Source organism: Meles meles, chromosome 17, assembly GCF_922984935.1.
Source record: "Meles meles chromosome 17, mMelMel3.1 paternal haplotype, whole genome shotgun sequence".
In the NCBI taxonomy this organism is placed as follows: Eukaryota; Metazoa; Chordata; class Mammalia; order Carnivora; family Mustelidae; genus Meles; species Meles meles.
This window is the reverse complement of record NC_060082.1, coordinates 40,590,996-40,617,676: the sequence shown is the minus strand read 5'-3', so window position 1 is coordinate 40,617,676 and position 26,681 is coordinate 40,590,996.

The window sequence follows — 26,681 nt, the reverse complement described above, 5'->3', positions numbered from 1 at the left end:
AACCTCCCTCAAAGTCAACAAGAATAGGTCCACACCGCGTCACCTAATAGTAAAATTTACAAGTCTTAGTGACAAAGAGAAAATCCTGAAAGCAGCCCGAGAAAAGAAGTCTGTAACATACAATGGTAAAAATATTAGATTGGCGGCAGACTTATCCACAGAGACCTGGCAGGCCAGAAAGAGCTGGCATGATATATTCAGAGCACTCAACGAGAAAAACATGCAGCCAAGAATACTCTATCCAGCTAGGCTATCATTGAAAATAGAAGGAGAGATAAAAAGCTTCCAGGACAAACAAAAACTGAAAGAATTTGCAAACACCAAACCAGCTCTACAGGAAATATTGAAAGGGGTCCTCTAAGCAAAGAGAGAGCCTAAAAGTAGTAGATCAGAAAGGTAGAGAGACAATATACAGTAACAGTCACCTTACAGGCTAATAATGGCACTAAATTCATATCTCTCAATAGTTACCCTGAATGTTAATGGGCTAAATGCCCCAATCAAAAGACACAGGGTATCAGAATGGATAAAAAAACAAAACCCATCAGTATGTTGCCTACAAGAAACTCATTTTAGACGCGAAGACACCTCCAGATTTAAAGTGAGGGGGTGGAAAACAATTTACCATGCTAATGGGCATCAGAAGAAAGCTGGGGTGGCAATCCTTATATCAGATCAATTAGATTTTAAGCCAAAGACTATAATAAGAGATGAGGAAGGACACTATATCCTACTCAAAGGGTCTGTCCAACAAGAAGATCTAACAATTTTAAATATCTATGCCCCTAACGTGGGAGCAGCCAACTATATCAACCAATTAATAACAAAATCAAAGAAACACATCAATAATAATACAATAATAGTAGGGGACTTTAACACTCCCCTCACTGAAATGGACAGATCATCCAAGCAAAAGATCAACAAGGAAATAAAGGCCTTAAATGACACACTGGACCAGATGGACATCACAGATATATTCAGAACATTTCATCCCAAAGCAACAGAATACACATTCTTCTCTAGTGCACATGGAACCTTCTCCAGAATAGATCACATCCTGGGTCACAAATCAGGTCTCAACTGGTATCAAAAGATAAGGATTATTCCCTGCATATTTTCAGACCACAATGCTCTGAAGCTAGAATTCAATCACAAGAGGAAAGCTGGAAAGAACCCAAATACATGGAGACTAAACAGCATCCTTCTAAAGAATGAATGGGTCAACCAGGAAATTAAAGAAGAATTGAAAAAATTCATGGAAGCAAATGATAATGAAAACACAACAGTTCAAAATCTGTGGGACACAGCAAAGGCAGTCCTGAGAGGAAAATATATAGCGGTATATATACTGCTTTCTTTCTCAAGAAACAAGAAAGGTCTCAAGTACACAACCTAACCCTACACGTAAAGGAGCTGGAGAAAGAACAAGAAAGAAACCCTAAACCCAGCAGGAGAAGAGAAATCATAAAGATCAGAGCAGAAATCAATGAAATAGAAACCAAAAAAACAATAGAAAAAATCAATGAAACTAGGAGCTGGTTCTTTGAAAGAATCAATAAGATTGATAAACCCCTGGCCAGACTCATCAAAAAGAAAAGAGAAAGGACCCAAATCAATAAAATCATGAATGAAAGAGGAGAGATCACAACTAACACCAAAGAAATACAGACAATTATAAGAACATACTATGAGCAACTCTACGCCAACAAATTGGACAATCTGGAAGAAATGGATGCATTCCTAGAGACATATAAACTACCACAACTGAACCAGGAAGAAATAGAAAACCTGAACAGGCCCATCACCAGTAAGGAGATTGAAACAGTCATCAAAAATCTCCAAACAAACAAAAGCCCAGGGCCAGATGGTTTCCCAGGGGAATTCTACCAAACATTTAAAGAAGAACTAATTGCTATTCTCCTGAAACTGTTCCAAAAAATAGAAATGGAAGGAAAACTTCCAAACTCATTTTATGAGCCCAGCATCACCTTGATCCCAAAACCAGACAAGGATCCCACCAAAAAAGAGAACTACAGACCAATATCCTTGATGAACACAGACGCAAAAATTCTCGCCAAAATACTAGCCAATAGGATTCAACAGTACATTAAAAGGATTATTCACCACGATCAAGTGGGATTTATTTCAGGGCTGCAGGGTTGGTTCAACATCCGCAAATCAATCAATGTGATAGAACACATTAATAAAAGAAAGAACAAGAACCATATGATACTCTCAATAGATGCTGAAAAAGCATTTGACAAAGTACAGCATCCCTTCCTGATCAAAACTCTTCAAAGTGTAGGGATAGAGGGCACATACCTCAATATTATCAAAGCCATCTATGAAAAACCCACCGCAAATATCATTCTCAATGGAGAAAAACTGAAAGCTTTTCCGTTAAGGTCAGGAACACGGCAGGGATGTCCATTATCACCACTGCTATTCAACATAGTACTAGAAGTCCTAGCCTCGGCAATCAGACAACAAAAAGAAATTAAAGGCATCCAAATCGGTAAAGAAGAAGTCAAACTATCACTCTTCGCAGATGATATGATACTATATGTGGAAAACCCAAAAGACTCCACTCCAAAACTGCTAGAACTTGTACAGGAATTCAGTAAAGTGTCAGGATATAAAATCAATGCACAGAAATCAGTTGCATTTCTGTACACCAACAACAAGACTGAAGAAAGAGAAATTAAGGAGTCAATCCCATTTACAATTGCTCCCACAACCACAAGATACCTAGGAATAAACCTAACCAAACAGGCAAAGAATCTGTACTCAGAAAACTATAAAGTACTCATGAAAGAGATTGAGGAAGACACAAAGAAATGGAAAAACATTCCATGCTCATGGATTGGAAGAACAAATATTGTGAAAATGTCTACCTAAAGCAATCAACACACATTTAATGCAATCCCTATCAAAATCCCATCCATTTTTTTTTCAAAGAAATGGAACAAATAATCCTAAAATTTATATGGAGCCAGTAAAGACCTTGAATAGTCAGAGGAATGTTGAAAAAGAAAGCCAAAGTTGGTGGCATCACAATTCCGGACTTCAAGCTCTATTACAAAGCTGTCATCATCAAGACAGCATGGTACTGGCACAAAAACAGACACATAGATCAATGGAGCAAAATAGAGAGCCCAGAAATAGACCCTCAACTCTATGGTCAACTAATCTTCGACAAAGCAGGAAAGAATGTCTAATGGAAAAAAGACAGGCTCTTCAACAAATGGTGTTTGGAAAATTGGACAGCCACATGCAGAAAAATGAAGCTGGACAATTTCCTTACACCACACATGAAAATAGACTCAAAATGGATGAAGGACCTCAATGTGAGAAAGGAATCCATCAAAATCCTTGAGGAGAACACAGGCAGAAACCTCTTTGACTTCAGCCACAGCAACTTCTTCCTGGGAACATTGCCAAAGGCAGGGGAAGCAAGGGCAAAAATGAACTCTTGGGTCTTCATCAAGATCAAAAGCTTCTGCACAGCAAAGGAAACAGTCAACAAAACCAAAAGACAACTGACAGAATGGGAGAAGATATTTGCAAATGGCATATCAGATAAAGGGCTAGTACCCCAAATCTATAAAGAACTATCAAACTCAACACCCAAAAAACAAATAATCTAATCAAGAAATGGGCAGAGGACATGAACAGACATTTCTGCAAAGAAGACATCCAGATGGCCAACAGACACATGAAAAAGTGTTCCACATCACTTGGCATCAGGCAAATACAAACCAAAGCACCATGAGATAACACCTCACACCAGTCAGAGTGGCTCAAATTAACAAGTCAGGAAATGACAGATGCTGGTGAGGATGCGGAGAAAGGGGAACCCTCCTACACTGTTGGTGGGAATGCAAGCTGGTGCAACCACTCTAGAAAACAGCATGGAGTTTCCTCAGAAAGTTGAAAATAGAGCTACTCTATGACCCAGCAATCACACTAGTGGGTATTTACCCTAAAGATGCAAATGTAGTGATCCAAAGGGGCACGTGCACCCAAGTGTTTATAGCAGCAATGTCCACAATAGCCAAACTATGTGCATCAACAGATGAATGGATAAAGAAGATGTGGTGTGTGTGTGTGTGTGTGTGTGTGTGTGTGTGTGTGTAATGGAATACTATGAAGCCATCAAAAGAAATGAAATCTTGCCATTTGTGACGACATGGATGGAACTAGAGGGTATTATGCTAAGCGAAATAAGTCAATCAGAGAAAGACAACTATCATATGATCTCCCTGATATGAGGATTTTGAGAGGCAATGTGGGGAGCTTGGGGGGTAGGAAGGGAATAAATCAAACAAGACGGGATCGGGAGGGAGACAAATCATAAGTGACTCTTAATCTCACAAAACAAACTGAGGGTTGCTGGGGGGAGGGGGGAGGGAGAGGGTGTTTGGGTTATGGACATTGGGGAGGGTATGTGCTATGGTGAGTGCTGTGAAGTGTGTAAACCTGGCGATTCACAGGCCTGTACCCCTGGGCTAATAATACATTATATGTTAATGAAAAAATAAAAAAAAAATTTTTAAATAAAGGTTAAGTCTCTGCTCTCTTTCTAGCTCCTCGGTTGACTGGCTTGCAGCAGTGAGTGAAATGACCCATTTGTCAGAAGGCACAGAGGTGAGTGCTAAGACAAAAGGTGACCTGCAAAGTTAAGGCAGGGATTTTCTTTCTTAGGTTAGTTTTTTGTTGTTGTTGTTGTTGTTGTTTTAGTTATTTGATTGAGAGAGAGAGAGACAGTTGCTTAACCACTAACCACCTGAGCCACACAGGCACCCCAAGGCAGGGATTTTCAAACTTAAATGAAAACCAGCAGACATACTCGAAAAGCCTAACACATATTGGTGGTAATTATAAGGTCATAAGTTCATCTCAATATGGCAAGTGAAACCCGCTTGGCTAATCTTAGGAGTCAAATGCTAGAAATCTGTTAAGGAAGGAGACAGTTGCTTCTGCTGCCTGAAACCTAGGTCTGATGTATTATTTCCCCCAACACCCAAGAACATATAATCTTTTGGTTCCCAGGCATGATGTTTTACAAATTGCAAAACCTGGTAACATTGTACCAGAGTCCAAGTGGTTGTTTCTAAGTCCAGTCCATCTCATTCTCTTCGTGTCCCATTCTGGGCCACGCGGTGTCTTCTTTGTGTACATTTCCAATTGAACTTTTATCACAAAAGCAGTTTAGAAGCTTTATATCCTAACATCTCATAAAAGATGCAACTGCACGCAAATGGAAGCTTTTAAAAACCAGAATTAGACCTCCTTATTGGGAGGATGTCTCAGGTAGTAAGCCGTGGTTCCTGTTGGGAGAAACCTGCTCTGGATCCTTGGGATCTGGGTTGGGGCTGGGGTAGAGACAGGACACACCCAGTGCTGAAAGAGGAGTTACCTCCACAACACTTAAGCTCACCACGGTTTTCTAAACCTAGTAACCATTTCATGAATAGCACAGCTATATTACATTGAGTTAGAGGTCGTTCTTAAAGTTGTTTTTTTTTTTTTTTAAGATTTTATTTATTTGACAGACAGAGATCACAAGCAAGCAGAGAGGCAGGCAGAGAGAGAGGAAGAAGCAGGCTCCCCGCTGAGCAGAGAGCGCCATGCGGAGCTTGATCCCAGGACCCTGAGACCATGACCTGGGCCAAAGGCAGAGGCTTCAACCCACTGAGCCACCCTGGTGCCCCTCAGTCTTAAAGTTTAAAAATGAACAGCCATTTCTACAACCAGATCTTGGCATTTATTAAGTTTCTAATATATTGGGAGCTTCCAAAATTACAGGTGGCAGTCCCTTTCTTTTCTTCCTTTTTTTTTTTTTTAAGATTTTATTTATTTAGGGGCGCCTGGGTGGCTCAGTGGGTTAAGCCGCTGCCTTCGGCTCAGGTCATGATCTCAGGATCCTGGGATCGAGTCCCGCATCGGGCTCTCTGCTCAGCGGAGAGCCTGCTTCCCTTCCTCTCTCTCTGCCTGCCTCTCTTGTGATTTCTCTCTGTCAAATAAATAAAATCTTAAAAAAAAAAAAAAAGATTTTATTTATTTATTTGTCAGAGATCACAAACAAGCAGAGAGGCAGGCAGAGGGGGAAGCAGGCTCACTGCTGAGCAAAGAGCCCGATGTGGGTTTGGATCCCAGGACCCTGAGATCATGACCCAAGCTAAAGGCAGAGGCCCAACCCACTGAGCCACCCAGGCGCCCCCGCAACCCCTTGCTCCATCTATGGGAGACCATTCCCTAGGATCCCGCAGATCTTTGAGGTCAGCGAGTGGGGTGAGCAGGACAGGGGGTCAAACAGGGAAATCGATACAACTGTGCGACCTGAGTCCGTCTTCCCGCAGTCCCCAAAAGGCAGCACGGAGGGGCGCCCACGGAAAGCGTGGGTCTCGGGGACCCACCGCACGCCCCTCCCCGTGCGGGCTCTGTCCAAGTAGAACAGTATCCAACACGAGGTACTGATGCCTCGCGGGATCCGGGTCGCATCGTCACCAGGAGCTCTCCCACCGCAGCAAAAACGCAAGGGGCAGCAGCCGGGCCTGGGGCGCCTCTGGTGGGGACGCCCCGCCCATTCGGCAGGGCTACCCTCCTCCCCGCCCGCCCCAGCCTCTCGGCCCCGCCCACTCGGCAGCCCGGTGGGGGTCCGCCTACCCGGCCCCTTCCACCCCGCGCGCCTCAGGTGGGACCGCCCCACCCGCCCAGCCGGGTTGGCTGCGTCTCCTCAGTTCCTCAGGGGTGGTGGCTGCGGGGGCGGCTGCGCTACAAGTTTGGGAACATTGGCGGCGGAGAAGCGAGCCGGCATTTCGGAACCGTCGGCTGTGGCAGCAGCCGACCTTCGAGGGCCCTTCATCCGCGCCCCCGCAGCCCAGAGTCGGGCGGCCGCGAGACCCGGCCGCGTCCTCCCGCGTTCGCCCGCGGGCCGGCTGCAGCCATGTCACGGGGGCCGGAGGAGGTGAACCCGCTCACGGAGAGCACCTGCCGGGTAAGCGAGCCAGGGACCTCGGGGTTTGGGGGCGGGGGCGCGGATGAGGATGCGGGGAGGCCCGGGACCCGTAGACAGGGGTCGGAGTTTGGGGCTGCGGGAAGCGGGAAGGCTGCGCCGCGGCTCACGGTCGTCGCCGGGGGATGGTCGGGGCGAGGAGCGGACTTTACGCGGAACAGCCTCCCCGGTACCCCTCCCAGCGCTGGAGCTGCCTTGCTAGCCACACGTTTCACAGCCCAACGTGTCGGGAGGGCGTCGGAGAAAGGGGTGGGGGTGGGGGTGGGGTCTGTCCCCTTCCTGTGGGCCGCGTCCTCCCCTCGGTTGCCCCTCGAAGTCGGAGACGCGCCGGCGCGGCCGCTGCGCCGAGCTCTCCCGGCGCGCGAGCAGCGCCTCGTTCCTGCGCGCGGGGTCGGGGGCGAGCGCCGCGCCAGGGGCGCCTCTGGGGGGCTCCGCGGGCTGCGGGCCTTGGCTGCCGCCCTCGGGGACCCTGCCGCGTGCGGCGCTCCGAGCCCCTCGGCCGGGACACACCGACTGCTCCGCAAAGTCCCAGTAAAATGGACCTAGCCTGCAGGAAAGCGATGGCGGTCATTCGCTTAACTTGCGTTTCTCGTGAAGGCGGTTTTCCAGTAACAGACACAGATTTAGGATAGTGGCCAGTTTAGGAAGTTGAAGTACTTGTACATGCGTTCCAGTTGAAATAAGATACGTGCTTAATCATTGGCTATTAACAGACTACAAAACAACTTTTGTTTTAATCCGGCTTAGGCTCATTGAACACCAGTTCTCCCAATTCATTTGTAGCAATTTTTAAAGCCAACAGTTTGGTCACTTGTATAGATTTTTTTTAACCCTGAAATTGGGTTTCTAGAGTGAATTCCTGAATTCAGAGAGGTTTATGGACTGTTGTAGGATAAGCATAAAGAAGAGCATGAAAATATATTCATAATGTATCCTTTGGGTTCAAAATAATATCTGGATACACAAATAGGTAACGTGAATTACACCCTTTGGATAGATATGGTAGACGCATTTAACACAGTATTTTTGGTCTCAGTGAGTAACTGTGCTGTCTTGATAGAGAGCAATTTTTAGAAATCCCCAAAATTGTTGATTGTTAATATTTCAATAATCCTGAAGATAGTGCGGCAAGCAGTGTGAGGTGTTGACAGTGTGTAAATAAGACTCTCTTAGATTTGGGGAATTGGAGCTACTCTGATGACTGTCAGTTAAGGAAAAACTGTAATTGAGGAATGCAGATCATTGCAGATTTCAGGCAGTCTTAGTATCTAGTGGGGCACAAAACATGTGAACACCTAAGTTGCCTCCAAGAAGACAGGCACGTGTATCTTTCCAGTCTGGGTTGATAGATCATTTTGAGACAAGCAATCAGATGCTCTGAAGTAGCTCTTTGCTTTTTCTCCCACTTCTTCGTTTTACTTTTAGCAATGACTCAGTGGAGGGGCTGTACTTAAGTGAATTATAGTGCCACGAGTGCCAACCCCAAAGAACTGGGGCAGGATGCAAAAGTGCAGATTTCAAGTTTGGGTTATACATATTTATAGACATTAGGCAGTGTAAATCATTTTCATAGTTTGCAAAGTTAAAGTGAACATCAGAGACTAGTTACTGACTACTTTCCGTTCCCAGGTGTCTTAAAACATATTAAAAGCTCACGAGTGTTTGTCGATTGTGACTTTAATCACCATTTTTCTTTAATGTTTTGGGATTGTGTTTTTTATGTTGAATGGTGGTAAAAGAATTTACAGCTCCAGACAGAAAGTTTGTGTATAGTCTATGAAGGGACCAGTGCTGGCTCATGCTTTGGCTATGATGGAAATGCATAGTGAAATTTTACATTCACAGGTCTGATTGAAAGCCTGAACACCTTCACCACCTCTTCATTGAGTTCTTCCCTACCCCACCCCCTGACAACTAAAGCTGAAAACAATTTAAGCTTAATATGGTAAGATTCTCACAGTTTGATGACTCTAGTTATTTTATTTAATTTGTTTATTTTATTTTGAGAGAGGGAGGCAGGAGGGTAGAGGGGGTGAGGGAGAGAGAAAATCTTAAGCAGGCTACATGCCCAGCATGGAGCCTGGATGAGGGGCTCAATCTCATGACCCTGAGATCATGACCGAACCTTAAATCAAGAGTTGGATGCTTAACTGACTGAATCTAGTTTTTTGTTTGTTTTTTTTTTAAAGAGATTTTCTTTATGTTACCTAATAACCTACAGTGTTTTACTAATAGAAACATAACCTAATCAGGTTTGTTGACAGTGGCACCTGGAAATGAGATTTAATGACCTGCTAGTATGGATTTTAGGTTTTTTTTTTTTTTTTGAATACTCAAATTTATCCAACTTTGAAGTAAAAGAATAAATTCTCTGGAAAAATTGAGGAATTATAAGCTAGTGTAATTCTCTGTAATGCAGTATCAAATATCTTTCAGTATTTATTTACACATTTGGTGAGTTCTCTAGAATGTGTCCTTAGACAAATGATTACTGGAGATCCATGCTGAATCCCAGGAGGTTGTGTGTTTTATGGCTTCACAAACAAATAGTATGATAATAACCCCCAAAATGTCAAGTAATGTTACTGTTGCTAATTAGAGTTCAGCCAAAGATCACTCCCGGTCTCTACATCTCTATGTGGTATGCCCATAATTTGCCCTTAGTGCTTGCTTGTGATTTCACATGGTTTTCTGATGAGTACATGCTTTAGCAGTACAAGGAAGAAGTAAAAGTTTAAAAAAAAAAACCCTTAATTAAGAGTAATCATACCTTCCTAGAAGTTAGAACTGCCGAAGTCTTAAGAAGTTGAGGAGGTATGGGTATGATGTCATCCATCCTGTACCTACATTACCCTTGCTAAATAAGCAGCAGTGAAGGGGGAGAAAGTCACTTAAAAAGGGGGGAAGGGGTAAGTAAGTCCTTGTTTAAATGTCACCTGCTCAAACAACTCTTTAAAATTTTTTAAAATTGCCATCCATCTCCCAATCCCACTTACTTTACCTTTCCCACGTAATGCTTAGTATCTTATGATACTCTGTGTAACAGACTCGTTTATCTCTTATCCCTCTCTAACTAGAATGTGAGCTCCCAAAGGAGAGGAGCTTGGCTTTGTTATATTCTTAATGGCTACTGGCAGGTTGTAGGTGTGTGAGTTTGTTGATTATATGAACATGTATTTATTTAGCGAATACCTGTGCTAGGCTCCCCTCCCTCCCTGACACTTTCCATAGAGCATTAGTTTCATTCTAAGTATACACCAGCCCTCAAGGTGGATGTGGATTTTGTTTACTGTTGAGAAACTGACACCGAAAAGTCTAGGAGGGAGCAGTGTCCACATGCCATTTACCCTGCCAGCCTCCATTCATCTTTTTGTACAGTAGTTTAGTTTCTAGTGGTCAACAAATGCACAAATGAAAGGCCTTTTCATAGTTTGGTGATCTAAAATATCACCAGAATTTTTGCATTCATCATCTTTGTTTTGAACAAAAATTTGTTTAATTAAAAAATGAGTTACTTTTGTTCTTTTATCAAGTCAGACAAGCATCTTGGCATGTGTACTATGTTTTGTTTATTTATTTTTTAATTTATTTTTTAATTTTCTGGACTTGGAAATAAATGTCCCTGCCTAGATGGCTTCCAGTGTGGACTGTGGTATAAAGGTCTAGCTTGCAAAGGTTCCATTTGCCTTGTGTGTTTATTGCAGTAACTATATACACTATTTGATATCTTCATCTGTTCCCATAATACTACTTTCTTCAGGTATGCTGAAGACAAAATGCGATTTGCAGAAGCCCAGACAACTTGCTCTTGGTTCCATGACGACTATAAAAAAGAACAGTAAGAATCAAGTGCCGCGTAGCAACAGAAAGAGTTGCCAAGTATCAATTATTAAACTGAACAGCCCAGTATTGTAGCTTTTTGTCTGGTAGAATGAAAATACAAAGACAAACAATGGTTGTCTTTTTGTCATAACATTTTTTCCTGATTGGAAAGAGGTTTTAGAACTGTGATACCATTACTGGTATGTATTCAGAGCGGTGTCCTTTATTATGAAGCTTGGGAAGCTGGGACCACTTGGCCGGGTGACACCAGATTGCTTTTGAGTTTACACTGGTGACATTATTCCAGTATTGGGCATTAATTCTTGCCTGGCACTTCTGTTGTATTGAGCCAAAGGCAGACCTGCAGGGGATGTGCATGGAATTTCAACAAATTGGACTTTTGTTTTTATCAGCATTCCACAGTTATTTGTTCTGCAGTTCAAAAGTAAAAATTATTATAAAAACTACACAAATATTAATTGAACTTACTTGTTGACATTTGCAAATATATTTCTTAAACTTTTTATTGGACTATAATAAACATATTAAAAGGTGTGCTTTGAGCATGTAGCTCACAAAATCATCAACAAACTGAACATGTGTGTATAACTGCACACAGATCAAGATGCAGGCCATGACCAGCCTCCCTGAAGTCCCTTTTGTGCCCCCTTCCAGTCACTGTGTTACCTCCAAGATAGCTACTCTCCTTAACTTCTAAGCACTGATTAGTTGGGCCCATTTCATGTGCCATCTTTCATCTAGTGTGTTTGTAAGACATGCCCCTGTCAGAGTAATTGTAACTCCTTTTTACTACTGTGCAGTATTGCACTCTGCAAGTACATCATGATTTATCTATTCTCTTCATTGTTTCCAGACTACTCCAGGATACCGTGAATAGTGCATCTGTGAACACTCTAGTCCATGTCTGGTAGGTATAGACCCTCATTTCTCTTGAGTATATACACAGGAGTGGAGTTGCTGGGTTATAAAGTATTTGAGTATTTAGCTTTGGCAAAAACTGCCAAGCAGTTTTCCAAAGTGGTTGTACCAGAGTTCAGTAGCTCATCCTTGGCAACAGTTGATATTTTTTTTTCCTTTTAATTTTGGCCACCCTGGTGGGTGTATGCAAATAAAATTTTAAAATTCAAAACAAAACTGTTTTCCCCAGGTTTGCAGGTTGGATGTCTGCAACCACAGCAGGGAGCCCAAATCCTTAGGGGATATTTCCTGCCAGAAAGTAGAACCTAGAACTAGGGAACATGGGTCTGAGAGAGGCCATACAGCTGTTGTACTCAGTAGAATAAAACATAAATTTAAGTTTAATAGACTAAAAAACTGTCATAGTTGAACACATCAAAAGGTTTTATTGCACAAGGGGTTTTGAGGGCATAGATGAGCCAGGTTTTAACAAACTAGAATGCTGGGGGAGGGGGTGCAGAGTTATGGCTAATTGAATTTTCTTGTTCATTTAAGTATTAAAGTACCTTTCCCTTTCTTTTTGCTTGACTTTTCTTGAAAATGTACCTGCTTTATGTTATAGGCACAATAGACTAGTTTTTTATTTTTTTTATTTAATTTTAGTTTTTCAGTGTTCCAGGATTCACTGCTTATGCACCACACCCAGTGCTCCATGCAGTATGTGCCCTCCTTAATACCCACCACCAGGCTCACCTATCCCCACACCCGCCCTCTCCTTCAGCACCCTCAGCTTGTTTTTCAGAGTCCACAGCCTCTCATGTTTCATCTTCCCCTCTGATTTCCTCCAATTCACTTTTCCTTTTTCTAATGTCTTCCATGTTATTCCTTATGCTCCACAAGTAAGTGAAACCATATGATAATTGACTCTCTCTGCTTGACTTATTTCACTCAGCATTATCTCCTCCAGTCCCGTCTATGTTCTTACAAAAATTGCGTATTCATCCTTTCTAATTGAGGCCTGTTCCATTCCATTGTAATATGGGCCATATCTTCTTTATCCCTTTGAATAGACTAGTTTTTAAAAAAGAATTTCAGTGAGTTACAGTTAAATCAAGAGGTTTCAAGACTTCTACTTTGTGAAGGAAACGATAGTTTTCATTTGGGTCTTTTGCCCCACTTAGAATGTACATGCTTGAGAACAAATCCCCCAAATCCTACTTCTTAGCATTTACCACTTTCATATTTTATTCTTTGTGTGTGTTGATTTTAATCTCAGAGGATTTTTAAAACTGTATTTTTCTGATACAAGAGAATTTCCAAAATTTCTGTGACTATTCACAGTGTAAGTTAAAAGTCATCTGGATCTCACAACCCAGAGAGAACACTATATTTTTTAAAATATTTTATTTATTTATTTGACAGACAGAGATCACAAGTAGGCAGAGAGGCAGGCAGAGAGAGAGAGGAGGAAGCAGGCTCCCCACTGAGCAGAGAGCCCGATGCGTGACTCGATCCCAGGACCCTGGGATCATGACCTGAGCCGAAGGCAGAGGCTTTAACCCACTGAGTCACCCAGGCACCCCAGAGAGAACACTATTACCTCTTACTGTCACACTTCCCGACAGTTTTTAGTCCGTCTCTGTGTCATCAGTATCCTGTGCATCATCGGCTTGCTGACTCCACAGTACTCTGCTCTTTATCAACAATTTATTGATCCAGTCCCCTTAAAACACCATAGTAAACATCATTATAGGTAAAGCTTTGCACAAATCTGGGATGTTTTCCTTAAGCTCAGTGCCCAGAACGGAGTTGTGGGTCAAAGAGTAGGTACAATTTAAAGCATATTTGCTACACGTTGAAAAATGCCCTCCGGAAAACATGCCTCAAGTTATGCTTAATCTGATTTTGTGGGAATACATCTTTCCTGAACCCTAACTAATTAAGTAGGTCTTTTAAAGTCACTTCTTTTTGTATAAGCTATACAGGTTTTTTTTTTCTTTTTCTTTCTTTCTTTTTTTTTTTTTTAAGTAAAACATGTAGAGCTATAATGTCTTCTGCTATTGGGTATAACTTCCCCCATAAACTTTGTACTTAGAGATGTGTACAGAATAATTACGGCCCTGTGGCTCTTTAGGCTTGTGTACTTTTGTTTATACTTTCCTCTCAGCCTTGATTTTGAATGCCCATTTCTGTTTTCTAGACCTTAAGTCTGTTTTTTTTGGTTGATGATTATTTTAGAGACTGTGTTCTGGTTTTAACAGCTGCCTCAAGCCCTTATGGATACAGGTGAGACTTGTGTAAATGAGATAAAAAGTTGCTGGTTCCTATTTTTTTCAAAAATAAATGAAAAATATTACCAGAAGGTATTCCCAGTCCAGGGAGCAAAACAAATGAGCACCCCTCAGATAACTGATGGCTCACAGCCTTCTGGAGCTACATGTGCTTTAAGGAGAGCAGCCTGGGGGTAAAGATGGCCTCAGGTTAGTTGGTTAAGCTTTCTATTTGGTGCTTTGAGGTTGAAAAGTCCCTAAAAGTATGGAAGTATAGCAATGGTTAAACTATAGGGCAGGGGAGGGAGACTTTTACTTAATCACTTTTATTCTATCTTCTAGAGTGTTTACAGGTTCTTTGTGTGGATTACTTTTATAATTTTAAGGTTTAAAAAAGCAGAAATTGATATACCACTTTGCTGGCTAAAAAGTTTTGAAAACTAAGCTAAAATGTGCCATTTTTTACCTCTGTTTTGCAAACTAATCTTTCAAAGATTAGCCTAATTTAAAATCTCGCTGTTTTTCTCTTAATTACTACTTATGGGAATGCATTTTTTACATTTACCAAGAGACTATGAATACAACAAAAAAGAATGCAACAAAACTGAGAAGCCCCCAATTTCCAGTTTTTACATCTGTCACTTAAGAGTCTTGTTACTGATGTTGCAAGAAGCTGATCCCTTTGGTACCGCTGTATTCTTGAAAGGTATAAGAGTAGTAATAACAAGGACAAAAAGAGGTTTAGAAGTTGTAATAATAACCTGTCAGAAATAAGGCTAAAAGTTCAGATGATGAGAACACATTGTGTAGAATAATAGATAATGGAGAAGTTTGGAGTTGGGAGTCAGAACAGATCTTAGGTGAACTGTCTACCAGCCACCCTAAGTGCTTCTCTTCAGCCTTCAGGCTGAGGCAGCCCCTTCCTGAGTCAGGAGGAGGAAAGCCTCTGCCTGTATGGGGAGGCGAAAGCTGTGCAGAAGAAAACCCTGGCCACCTTCATATTCTTATCAGGTATAGATGTCTGAGACCCAGGCTAACAGACCAAGCTTATCTGGCTACAGAAACTCAGGTGGTAAAAGAAAATCAGGAAAATGACAATGATAATTCCTTTAACTTAAGTGCTGTAATTATATATGTATATATTTATATATTATGTGTGTGTATATATATATGTATATATGCATGCACACACGCACACACACACATATATTATTTTAAATTAAGTTGCATGCCCAACGTGAGCTCAAACTCACAACTCTGAAATCAGGAGTCGCATGCTTTACCGACTGAGCCAGCCAGGTACCCCTATGTGTGTATTTTTTTAAAATAAAACTCTAAAGGTATTGACTAAGTGGTTTATTTTATCATAGGCTTCATCTTATACTCGGAGCTGCTTGAGGTGCAGGACGTCAACTATGTCTGACAGTAGCGTATATTTCTAAGTGTGTAAACACACTTTAAACATGCAAAACATTGTCCTTATAGGACACTTAGTCCAATTGTTGCACTCTTTGAGAAGATTGCTTATTCAGCTAATCAGTGTATTCTTTCTTATCCCAGATTTCTGTACGTACTTAATGTCATATTCCTCCATATGCCCTTGCGCTTCAATTTCTCATCTATAAAATAAGGGCGATAGTAGTACCTACCTCTGGTTATTGTGAAGATTGAACGTTGTAATACATGAAAGCTCTTAGAAGAGAGTGTTAGCAGTAGTAGGTGTATTTACTGGAGTATAGCCACTATGAGAGCATTGATTTTCCTCTATTTTGTTTACTGCGTATCCCCGGTATCTAATAGAGTAACTGACATAGAGGCAGAGCTGAGTAAATATTTGATAAAAGAATAGCGTTGAAATCATTGGCGCAAATTTTTCTGTCAATGAGCTGTACACTTCTTGAGGGTTTTTTTTCCCCCCTTCTTAATCCCTCACTGTGCTGGAGCACAGGAGAAGTCAGAACAATTTCTTGAATAAATACTGAAGATCTATGCTTATCACACAGTTGTAGCTAAAATACTCAACTCGGTCGCCAGGGGGACTGAGCTAGCACTGGTAATAATGGCTGTGATGTTTTGAGCATCTGTTATGGATGTGTCAAGCTTACTATCCACATTCATTCTCCCAACTATTTTTTTATGCACCTCAGTTGCACCAAGCACGGTGGTCACCACTAGGAACCACACTGGAGAAAAAAAAAAAAACAGTCTGTGCTTTTCTGGAGTTTCTAGCTTATGACAGGACAACAATGCCGAGGTTTTAGTCTGTCCAACCTTTCTGCTTTCCCTTGGCTTGCCTATATCAGTTGTGTTTCCTTGTTCCTCTCCCCACCCTCTTTCTCAGAGGGGTCCTGCCTTTACCAGTTGAGTTCTTTGGACTTTGTTTTGTCTCACTATTGGAAGAAAGAAAAAAATAAATGTATGTGCAAGTTAAGTTCAAGAGGTTTTATGGCGAGTTGTAAGAAGTCTTTGGAAAGTTGGGTAAGAGAGAATCACATGAGAAACAAAACAAAAAAAGAATTAGAAGATTTGATTTCCCTTACTGGTATCTGAGAACTATATGTATTGAACTTGAAGTATTTTTAAATTATTTTAGGTTTCTGAACAATAGTTCTCAGTTGCAAGGGCTACAGTTTGGTTTTGTTTTTTTTTTTAAGATTTATTTAGAGTACGAGTGGGGGGAGGGGCAGAGGGAAGGAATCCCAGGTAGGCTTCACACTGAGCATTGGAGCCTGGTGCAGGGCTCCATCCCACAACCCTGAGATCATGACCTGAGCCAAATCAAGAGTTGGATGCTGGATGCTTAACTGACTGAGCCACCCAGGTGCCCCAGGGTTGCAGTTTTAATGGAAAACAAAATGACCCATCTCACAGGGTCTGGGTGAGGGAAGTTCAACTAGAATTATTTGAGATATGATGTAAGAATAGCATTTGGAAACAACTAGTGAATTACAGAAATAATGTCACTTGTATATGAACTCAGCGGTTTACCTTGATCTAGTAAAGTTCCTGTTCCCTGTTAAGTACTTTAAGGGCTTTCTAAACAAATACGACCCAGCACATGAGATATTCTCTCCTGTAAATTCATTGCTTGCTTTTTATTCCATGACCACCTTTTAAAAACAGTAAGTAGGCAGGTAGGAACACTCAACCAAATAGTCCAGTGTGCTCTAATAGCCTTCTAAGTATTTATCTGTTGACAGTTGATTGAGACCCAGTAACTTAATTGCTGTTCCCTTAATAGATAACCATTTATCTGTGATAAAGTTACATATTTCTTTTTTTTTAAGAAGATTTTATTTGTTTGTTTGACAGAGAGGCGGCGAGAGAGGGAACACAAGCAGGGGGAGTGGGAGAGGGAGAAGCAGGCTTCCCGCTGAGCAGGGAGTCCGATGGGGCCCTCAATCCCAGGACCCCAGCCGGGATCCTGACCTAAGCTGAAGGCAGACACTTAAAAACTGAGCCACCCAGGTGCCCCAAAGGTATTTCTAAGTGATATTCAAGTAATATATATTTTTTCAATTTTTAATTTTTTTATAAGCATATATTATTAGCCCCAGGGGTACAGGTCTGTGAATCACTAGGTTTACACACTTCACAGCACTCACCATAGCACATACCCTCCCCAATGTCCATAACCCCACCACCCTCTCCCTACCCCACTCCCCGGCCACCTTCAGTTTGTTTTGTGACATTAAGAGTCTCTTATGGTTTGTCTCCCTCCTGATTCCATGATATTCAAATAATATTAAAGATGTTTGCATTTCTTATTCTCACCATGTCAGTCTGGATTGCCTTGGTACTTTTTTTATACCTGTCTCCCTATTAGACCATGCATTTTCAAGGGCTAGAATGCTTTCCTCATTCATCTTTGTGTTCTGTATGTCAAGCATAAGACTGGGTTCACTGTTCACTGTAGGTATGTAATAAAGATTAAACACATACATACTTGTTTCAAAGGCCCAAACATGAGAAGGACTTTACAGAGTCAGTGGAACGAAACCTAAGTACACATTATCTTGTATTTGCCACAATACCCTTCCTGCCCCCCCACCCATAGGAAAATACCAAAAGAGGCCCATTTTCAGATTCCCATTGAGAGTTATGTAATAGTCCTCTTGGTACTGTAGCTGTAGGGAGGATTGTGTTTCTATTCTTCCAAGTAGGAATGTACATCTCTGGGAACCAAGCAAAAATGGATATGGATTTTCAAGAAGTGGTTTTTACTTCATTCTCCTAGGTACTACTCCCTCTGAAGTGCAAGGTCCAAAAGTTGCTTCAAATCTGGGGCAGGGTCCCCAAATCCCTTGTCAAGTTGAGGCCAGTGTGGGCCAGATATTGTTAAAGTGTCTGATAACTTGCTAATTGCCAAGGCTAGGAATACCTGCTTTTAGCCCCAAAAGCTTTCTTTGCACTGCCAAGAAATATGTATCTCTATGGAGTCATATCTATCTATCTATCTATCTCACCTGTTGGACCTTGGACCCAGTATAATTGTCTGCACTTAAACTAGAAGGAAAGTGGTTTCAAATAATTCTACAGACAAATGTAAAACTTTTGTCTAGTATTTAAAATAGAATGAAACTTTGTAGCATTGAGCAGGATTCAGGTCATTACTTTTTCTTCAAGTTACTTTATCAAGGATGGTCATGGACTCAGATTGCCTGTAACATGGTTCTACTGTTAATAATTAAAACAAAACACAACAATTGAGTACCTAGATTCTTACACTAATTTACTGGGTGGGATAGCGCTGGGACTTAATTTTCTTGCCAGGGTTGATAATTTCATGCAAAAGCCTTGAAAGTTATAAGAGCACACTTCTTACTTTATCTGGCCAGTGTGGGATCTTTTTGTTTTGCTTAACTTTGCTTTTGTTTCAGAACAATTCCTGCTGCCTAAATGAGTAGAGACTGGAGAAAGTGGAGTTTGTCAAGGAAATCTGAAATAAAAGGTTATGGAGATATTATTGCTTCTAGTAGTGTATCTTAAGAGGTAGAAATACATAGTTTTCTGGATGATCATACTGAGTCTCATCTTTTGGTTGGTTCTTAAGGAACTCATGATTTAATAGGTGCTTTTAGAACATTCAGAGAATATTCTTTCAGGAGAAGCTAAGCCCAAAGAACTAGCCCCTGCTTTGCTGGTCACTATCCCAGTGCTCAGGATGTCCCAAGGAATGGAGCCGTGTAACTCTTAGGGTGTCATGGCTTCATTTCTGGCATGCCCTTTGCACTCTGAAGGACCACTTTTGCAGAAATAATTACTTATAAACCAAAGCTTGGATACGGAGGAAGAGAAGAAAGAAAAGGAAGAATGCAGGCAAAACAACTTTTTTTTTAAAGATTTTTTTTTTTAATTTGAGAGAGAGAGAATGAGAGAGAGAGAGCGAGAGCATGAGAAGGGGGAGGGTCAGAGGGAGAAGCAGACTCCCTGCTGAGCAGGGAGCCCTGTGCGGACTCGATCCTGGGACTCCAGTATCATGACCTGAGCTGAAGGCAGTTGCTTAACCAACTGAGCCACCCAGGCGTCCGGCAAAACAACTTTTAAGTCAGAAACGTTCATGGTGAATTTTCTCTGTGGGCTAAAGATTTCCTATGAAACTATCCTTATAAAAGGACATAGAAACGATTTTTTTTTCCTGGAGAAACATTTGCCAAACTTTTTCCCCAGTCATAGCTGGAAAGGCAACTGCTACTCCAGCAGGAGATTGTTCTCAAAATAGATGGGTTATTTATTTCTACTAATGGATCTAATTGATTATCACTCTAGGAGGGGAAGTTGCTGCTAACAGCTGCATGGGAAAATGCGTGCAGACCAGTAGGACTTTTCTGGATGGTGCTGGGCCAGTGTTCACAAAGCACAGTGCATGACCTGCATCTCAATACACTGGGCTCTCCCTGGGCAGGCTAGTTGGAAACAACCAAGGAATGAACAAAGACACATAACTTTGCGGCATTCCATAGCATTAAGGGTTTAAAGCCTGAGCCTTTAGCAGCCTGGAACATTAAGAAGAGTCAAGGGCTTTTGTTATAGCTGTTTTTTTCCTTTAAAAAAAAACCAAACACACAACTTAATTGAGGTATAATTCAGTAAAAAAATTCACTACTTTTAAGTGTACAGTTCTGTTGTTTCAGTAAATTTACAGAATTGTGTAACCATCACCACAATCCAGTTTTATAACATTTTCGTCATGCCAAAAAGTCCTTTGTGACCGTTGCTGTCATTCCTCATTCTCATTCTAAGCCCCAGGCAACCTCTAATATATTTCTGCTCTCTATAGTTTGTCTTACTAGGTATTCCACATAAATTGAATCATATAATATGTGGTCTTTTGTGACTTCTTTCACTTAGCATGATGTTCATCTATGTTGTGTGTATTGATACTTTATTCCTTTTTAATGGCTGAATAATCATTTATGGATGTACCATGTTCACCAGTTGGTGGACATTTGAGGTATTTCTAACAAGGTACTTTTTTTTTTTTTTAAGATTTTATTCTTTTATTTTGGGGGGTGGGGAGGAGCAGAGGGAGAGGGACAAGCAGACTTTGCACTGAGCACCAAGCCTGACGTGGGGGCCAATCTCAGGACCCTGAGATTATGACCTAAACCAAAACCAAGAGCCAGTTGCTTAGCTGACTAAGCCACCCAAGCGCCCCTAACAAGGTACTTTTTTTTTTTTTTTAAGACTTTTTATTTACTGGAGAGAGAGAGACAGAGATAATGAGAGAGGACAGGAGCAGGGAGGAGAGGGAGAAACAGGCTACCCGCTGAGCAGGGAGCCTGATGTGGGACTCGATCCCAGGACTCTGGGATCATGACCTGAGCCAAAGGCAGTTGCTTAACCAACTGAACCACCCACGTGCCCAATAAGGTACTTTTTTAAGGGCCACATTACTGTCTGATACTTAAAAAGTAATTTAAAAATCAACTTGAAGAAACATAGGATTAGGAAGGCAAATTCCTTCCTTTTCCTATTCCTATTTCCTAAAAGGAAAACACTGACATTTTCAGATTTTGTAAGTTAATCATGACTTGTAGTTATAGGGCAGAGCCTTACAGCTTTTTTCACCCTCTGTTGGAGCTGTTACTTTGAGGTAATGAAGTTGCAAGCGGTGGATCACCTCATGCCTGATTTTCATAGCTAACTGGCCTCCTGGGTCACTGTGTCTGTTGAGTAGGTTCTGATGAGCTGGGGGCACATCATGCAGCCATGAGCACATATGTGTCTTAGAGAACAACAACAGTAATCAAAAACTGCTGCTGCTCCTGCTGCTGAGTACATTAAATGATCAAGGCACTGTCCTTGATGCTACAGGTTGTCCTTGGCCTTTTATATGCAGTTCCTGCTAAGGCAGCAGTAAACTGATGTGTTGTGTCCTGTGAGGTAGTGAATAGCCTTTTGAAGTAAGAGAAGCACAGAGCTAGAGAGGAGGGAAGGCTGGAAGTGCTACCAGACATTAGGAGGCAAAAGCTGAACAAAGTGTCTCAGGTTCGCTGCTGAGACTGGTGGGTGGGTATCCAGGAAGAGTCTTCAGGCAGAAGGAGAGCAAGTACAAAATCCCTCTGGTGAGAATGGGTTTGATCTGTTCTGAGAACAGCCCAGAGGCCATTGTGCCTTGGAGCACAATGATTGGGGGCAGGGGACAGAGTGGCCAGAGTCCAAACCTGCTTCATTATGGGAAATATCCAGGCTTTTGGTGCCCTATCCTACTGTTAAGGATAATGCTCTCTGACAACCTTAATCTATGACAGATCGTTGAGCCTAAAACCATTGTAATATATGGGTAAACTACCTTTCATCATTTCTCCTCTCCTACTTAGATATTTCCAGTCATGTGTACTTTTTTAATGCTGACAGGGGAGACAGTGAAGGTTATTTTACAACAGGTACCGTTTTCCACTTATGACAAGTGTTGGTTTGAGTGTGGAAGGATAGTACTTTCATACGGTGTTGTAGGAGCACATGTTGCAGCTGCTTTCTCCAAAGTATTTGGCGGTGTCTTTTTTTTTTTTTTTTTAAGTTTTGTTTATTTGAGAGAGAGTGAGCAAGTGATGGAGAGCGAGAGCACAAGTGTGCAGGGGAAGGGGAGCAGAGGGAGAGGGAGAAGCAGACTTCCCACGGAGCAGGGAGTCCCATGTGGGGCTCAATCCTGGGACCCAAGGATCATGACTTGAGCTGAAGGCAGATGCTTAACCTACTGAGCCACTCAGGTATACCTGTCTGGTGGTATCTAACAAAATTGAAAAATCTGTCACAAACCCTGTGCTTCAGCAATTCTTTGTTTAGGTAATTTCATACCTGTGTGTACAAGAAGACCTGTACAATCCCTTGCTCCATACTTGATATTAGCCAGAACTTGTAAACCATCTAAATGCCACTCAGAGGAAATGAAGAAATTGGCTTACTTGATTGTGAAGGCTGGAAAGTCTGAAATCTGTAGGCAGGCTGGCAGGCTAGAAGCTTATACTGCGGTCCACAGGCAGAATGTCATCTTCCTCAGGGAAACCTTAGTTTTATTCTAAAGACTTTTTGGCTGATTAAATGAAGCCTACCCAGATTATTGAGGATAATGCTTAAAGTAAACTGGTTATAGATGTTAACCACATCTGTAGCATTCCTTCACAGCAACACCTACGTTAGTATCCAATTGACTGACTGGGTACCATACCCCTGTCATGCAGACTCCTAAAACTAGCTGTCACGATGGGGTACCATACAGAGGTTAAATAAGAATAGACTAGTCAATATATAACAAGGTAGACAGGTCTCAGGAACGTAACACTGAATAAAAAAAAATGTGTCTGAAATGTATTATGATACCATTTATTAAAATGTACAAAGGAACATCATGTATCATGCATGACTAAATACATGTACATATAAAAGTATAAAATAGGAGTTAGAAAATGAATAGCATTCTTAATTGATGGCTCCCTAGGGAAAATTGACTGGGGTGGTTAGAGCATCCTGTGGTTTGGTAATGTCATTCTGAAGTGTTGTAATTCCTTGATGCTGAAGGAAATCAATATGGTAGTATTGACCATTATTCCTATGAGGCCACAGGTAGTTGAGGAATCTTCTTCACTTTTTTTTTTTAAGAGAAATAAAAGAAGAATGTCAAATATTCGTTTGCTTGGGTAGAATTGGTCAATATTGTGCTTCCATTAGAAGATGTTATTCATAAAAAGTCAGGAGTACTATTACAAGAAATCGTCTCAAAAGAAAGTATTATAGAGACTCCCATAATTTCTCACACTAGAATAGAATGGTGCTCTGTTATACAAGCATTTTCAGTTCACTTGATCCAACAGTCTAGTTCGAGGAATTGTATTGAGTCCTGAGGGGTGAGTGCAAAGGTTAGCAGGGAGGCTGCCTGGGCATGACCTGTGGGACCTGATTCAGCAAGATTTTTAAAGTTAGCATCTCAAAGCTTTGGTGTCTTATCCATAAACTGAAGATAATAATAACCATGTTGTTAGGATCTAATGAGACAGCCCATGTAAAACGCTAGGCATAGAAAAATAGTGGTACACCATAAACATCAAATGTATCCCATAGGGAGAAAAGGAATAAAATGTTCTCACTGAGTAAAAGAAATAACACTTTATATTTTCTTTGTATCCCACACTTTTCTAGAGGTTTTTGTATTCATGGTTTCTCTCATCCTGATGTGACACTTCAAGGTAGAATAGCCAGTATCATTTACTTTCATGGTACAGACAGGAAGTAAGGTATCTGGAGACTTCTATGGAAATGGGAATGTTCATCTGTCTGAAGAGTTGACTAATATTTTAGACTTTTGTCTTGGAATATCAATTATTACAGTTGATTCAGTGTGTACTGTCAAGTGCTTGGAAGAGCACATCAGTGTTCATAAATACTTATCTCATTGAATCTTTATACTCCTCATGAGATCCAAATGATCATTATTTACATTTTATAGAGGAGGAGATTAAAGCTTAGTGAGGTGTTTATGTGATTTGCCCAGGGTTCCCCCCTGCCCAGTTTTTTTCATCCCATGTTCCCCTGGCCCATTACTACTGGGATGGTGGATAACACAAATTGATAAATACTGCAAGTCGATAGCTAGTAGCGTAGATAGGTAATACAGATTGAAGGAGAACCAAAACACTATTCACATTTGACTGATAAACATTTTTGTGTTTTATAAATTTGATGCTTGAATATTTCTTCTGTAACTTAATACTTCAAACAAAATGTCTCTGTTGTTTTATTTTCCTTTACCTGGCTTGTGCTCGCCATTTAAGATGGGTATGAAAAATATGAAACTCTACTAGAGATTCTTAAATCACTTTTAAAAGCTTATTCCAGTGTAAATATTACCTGCATTTCTCAAATGAGAAGTATCAAATAATTTGTCCTTGGTCTTGTACAGAATTGAAAAAAGGAATGTAAAGAAACCAATTCTTAGAAATTTAAATTCAGCTCAGTTTAATTATCTGGCTAGTCATAATTGTATTAATTTATGCTTATGGTCTATAGTTCCATACTGGTAAAGGTAATAATTTTTCAAAAATGAAAGAAAAAATATAAATGGTGAGGAAATTAAAGCCATCCTGAGATTGTATGATTATGTTTAAAATTATAATGTATTGGTCTGCAGGAAGCAAAGGAAAAAGCATGAGATAAATGGACCAGCTAGAAATCTAGTGGAAAGTGCCTTCTAGGTTCTGAATGGTCTGTTCCTCAACATTTTATTTAGAATAGCTAATCGTTAATTTTCTAATCTCACTGATTGAGCCCCCCTCCCCCCCACTGAGCTTTTATCCCAGAACCAACTCTTCTTCATAGGAGACTCAGCACAAGTGGTACAGTGATATCTCCAGTTATTTTAGTTTAGACTCTACCCGTATTGCTCTCTGAATGGGAATGAAATTCACTCTGGTTGAAACTGATTTGGCAAATTATCCTCCTTGCCAGGCATTAACAAGTAAAATACATACTAAGCTTTGTTACTGATTATAACAAAATAGTGTTTCTTGGACCATTAATACCTTTTATAATTTATTTTGTTTTTGTATTTTGTATCTTGAACCTTTTATTTTTAGTGCTAAGCCTACATTAAAATGGATTTGTTCATGACTACTGGTGATTTTCTCAAAATCCTAGGTTATATAAAAAATTTGGGTCTCAACAAGCCTTAACAAAGCATATGACCTTTGACCCAGTAGCTGCCCTCTCCAAAAAAAAAAAAAAAAAGAGGGACCCATTCAATTGACAAAGATAGCCACTGCTACTTATAAAACTTTGCAGATTGTGGAATACAAAGGCAGCGCTGCTTTTTTGTTCCTGGGTTCAAAAATACATGTACTTCAGCTAAAATTACTAGATTAATGGTCAAGAGCCAGGGTAGAAGCGGATTTTCCACTGTTCAAAGGGGCCAGAGTTCCTGGGGGAAAAAATTTCCATAGCTAAAGCTAAATAATAAGGAATTTTGTATTTGTTGAACTTACAAGCTTAAAAACTGGTATTTGGGGGGTGCCTGGGTGGCTCAGTGGGTTAAGCCTCTGCCTTCAGCTGAGGTTGTGATCCCAGGGTCCTGAGATAGAGCTCAGCATCGGGTTCTCTCCTCAGCAGGGAGCCTGCTCCCCCCTGTCCCCGCCGCCTGCCTCCCTGCCTACTTGTGATCTCTCTCTCTGTCAAATAAATAAAATCTTAAAAAAAACAAAAAAACCTTATATTTTTCTCTGAAGCTTATTGTAGTCCCAGGTCTTAGTAGTTAACTTGTTTTTCCCCAATAACATCATTTGGATAGTGGTTTATGCTTGGTGCTAACTTTGGAAGTTCTCATTAATTGTTTTTCATATTTTAAGATAGGACTTACATGTAAGCATTTCAAGAATTGTATCAAGAGACCAAATTATATTTTCCCCCTATTTGGGTAAGCTGAACTAGGAATAATCTTAAGAAAGAACACAGGTCTGGGCTTCTTTTTATGACTGCTTATATGCTAGTAGGGGGGTTAGCTCTGCATCTCTTTCCTTATATTTTTACCCACTGAGACTCAGCATTAAAAGATTAGTGTAAGAATTTTAAATGATTTTTTTTGAAGTTTTATCTTTTAATTAAAACTTACACTCTCAACATCCAGACTTGGTCTCATAAAATTATTATAAGAATTTTAAAAGAGATATTTGGAGAGTGGTTTTATCTTTTTATTAAAAAGTAATTATTTTCTTTTTTTTTTTTTTTCTTTTTTTTTTTTTAAAGATTTATTTATTTGACAGATAGAGACCACAAGTAGGCAGAGAGGCAGGCAGAGAGAGAGAGAGAGAGGAGGAAGCTGGCTCCCAGCCAAGCAGAGAGCCCGACGCGGGGCTCGATCCCAGGATCCTGAGATCATGACCCGAGCTGAAGGCAGAGGCTTTAACCCGCTGAGCCACCCAGGCGCCCCAAAAGTAATTATTTTCTAATGAAGTTAGTAGATTTTAAAAATTACTGGGGTGCCTGGGTGGCTTAGTGGGTTAAGCCTCTGCCTTCAGTTCGGATCGTGATCTCAGGGTCCTGGGATTGAGCCCCGCATCGGGCTCTCTGCTCAGCGGGGAGCCTGCTTCCTGCTCTCTCTGTCTACTTGTGATCTCTCTCTCTGTCAAATAAATAAATAAAACCTTAAAAAAAATTACTGAAAC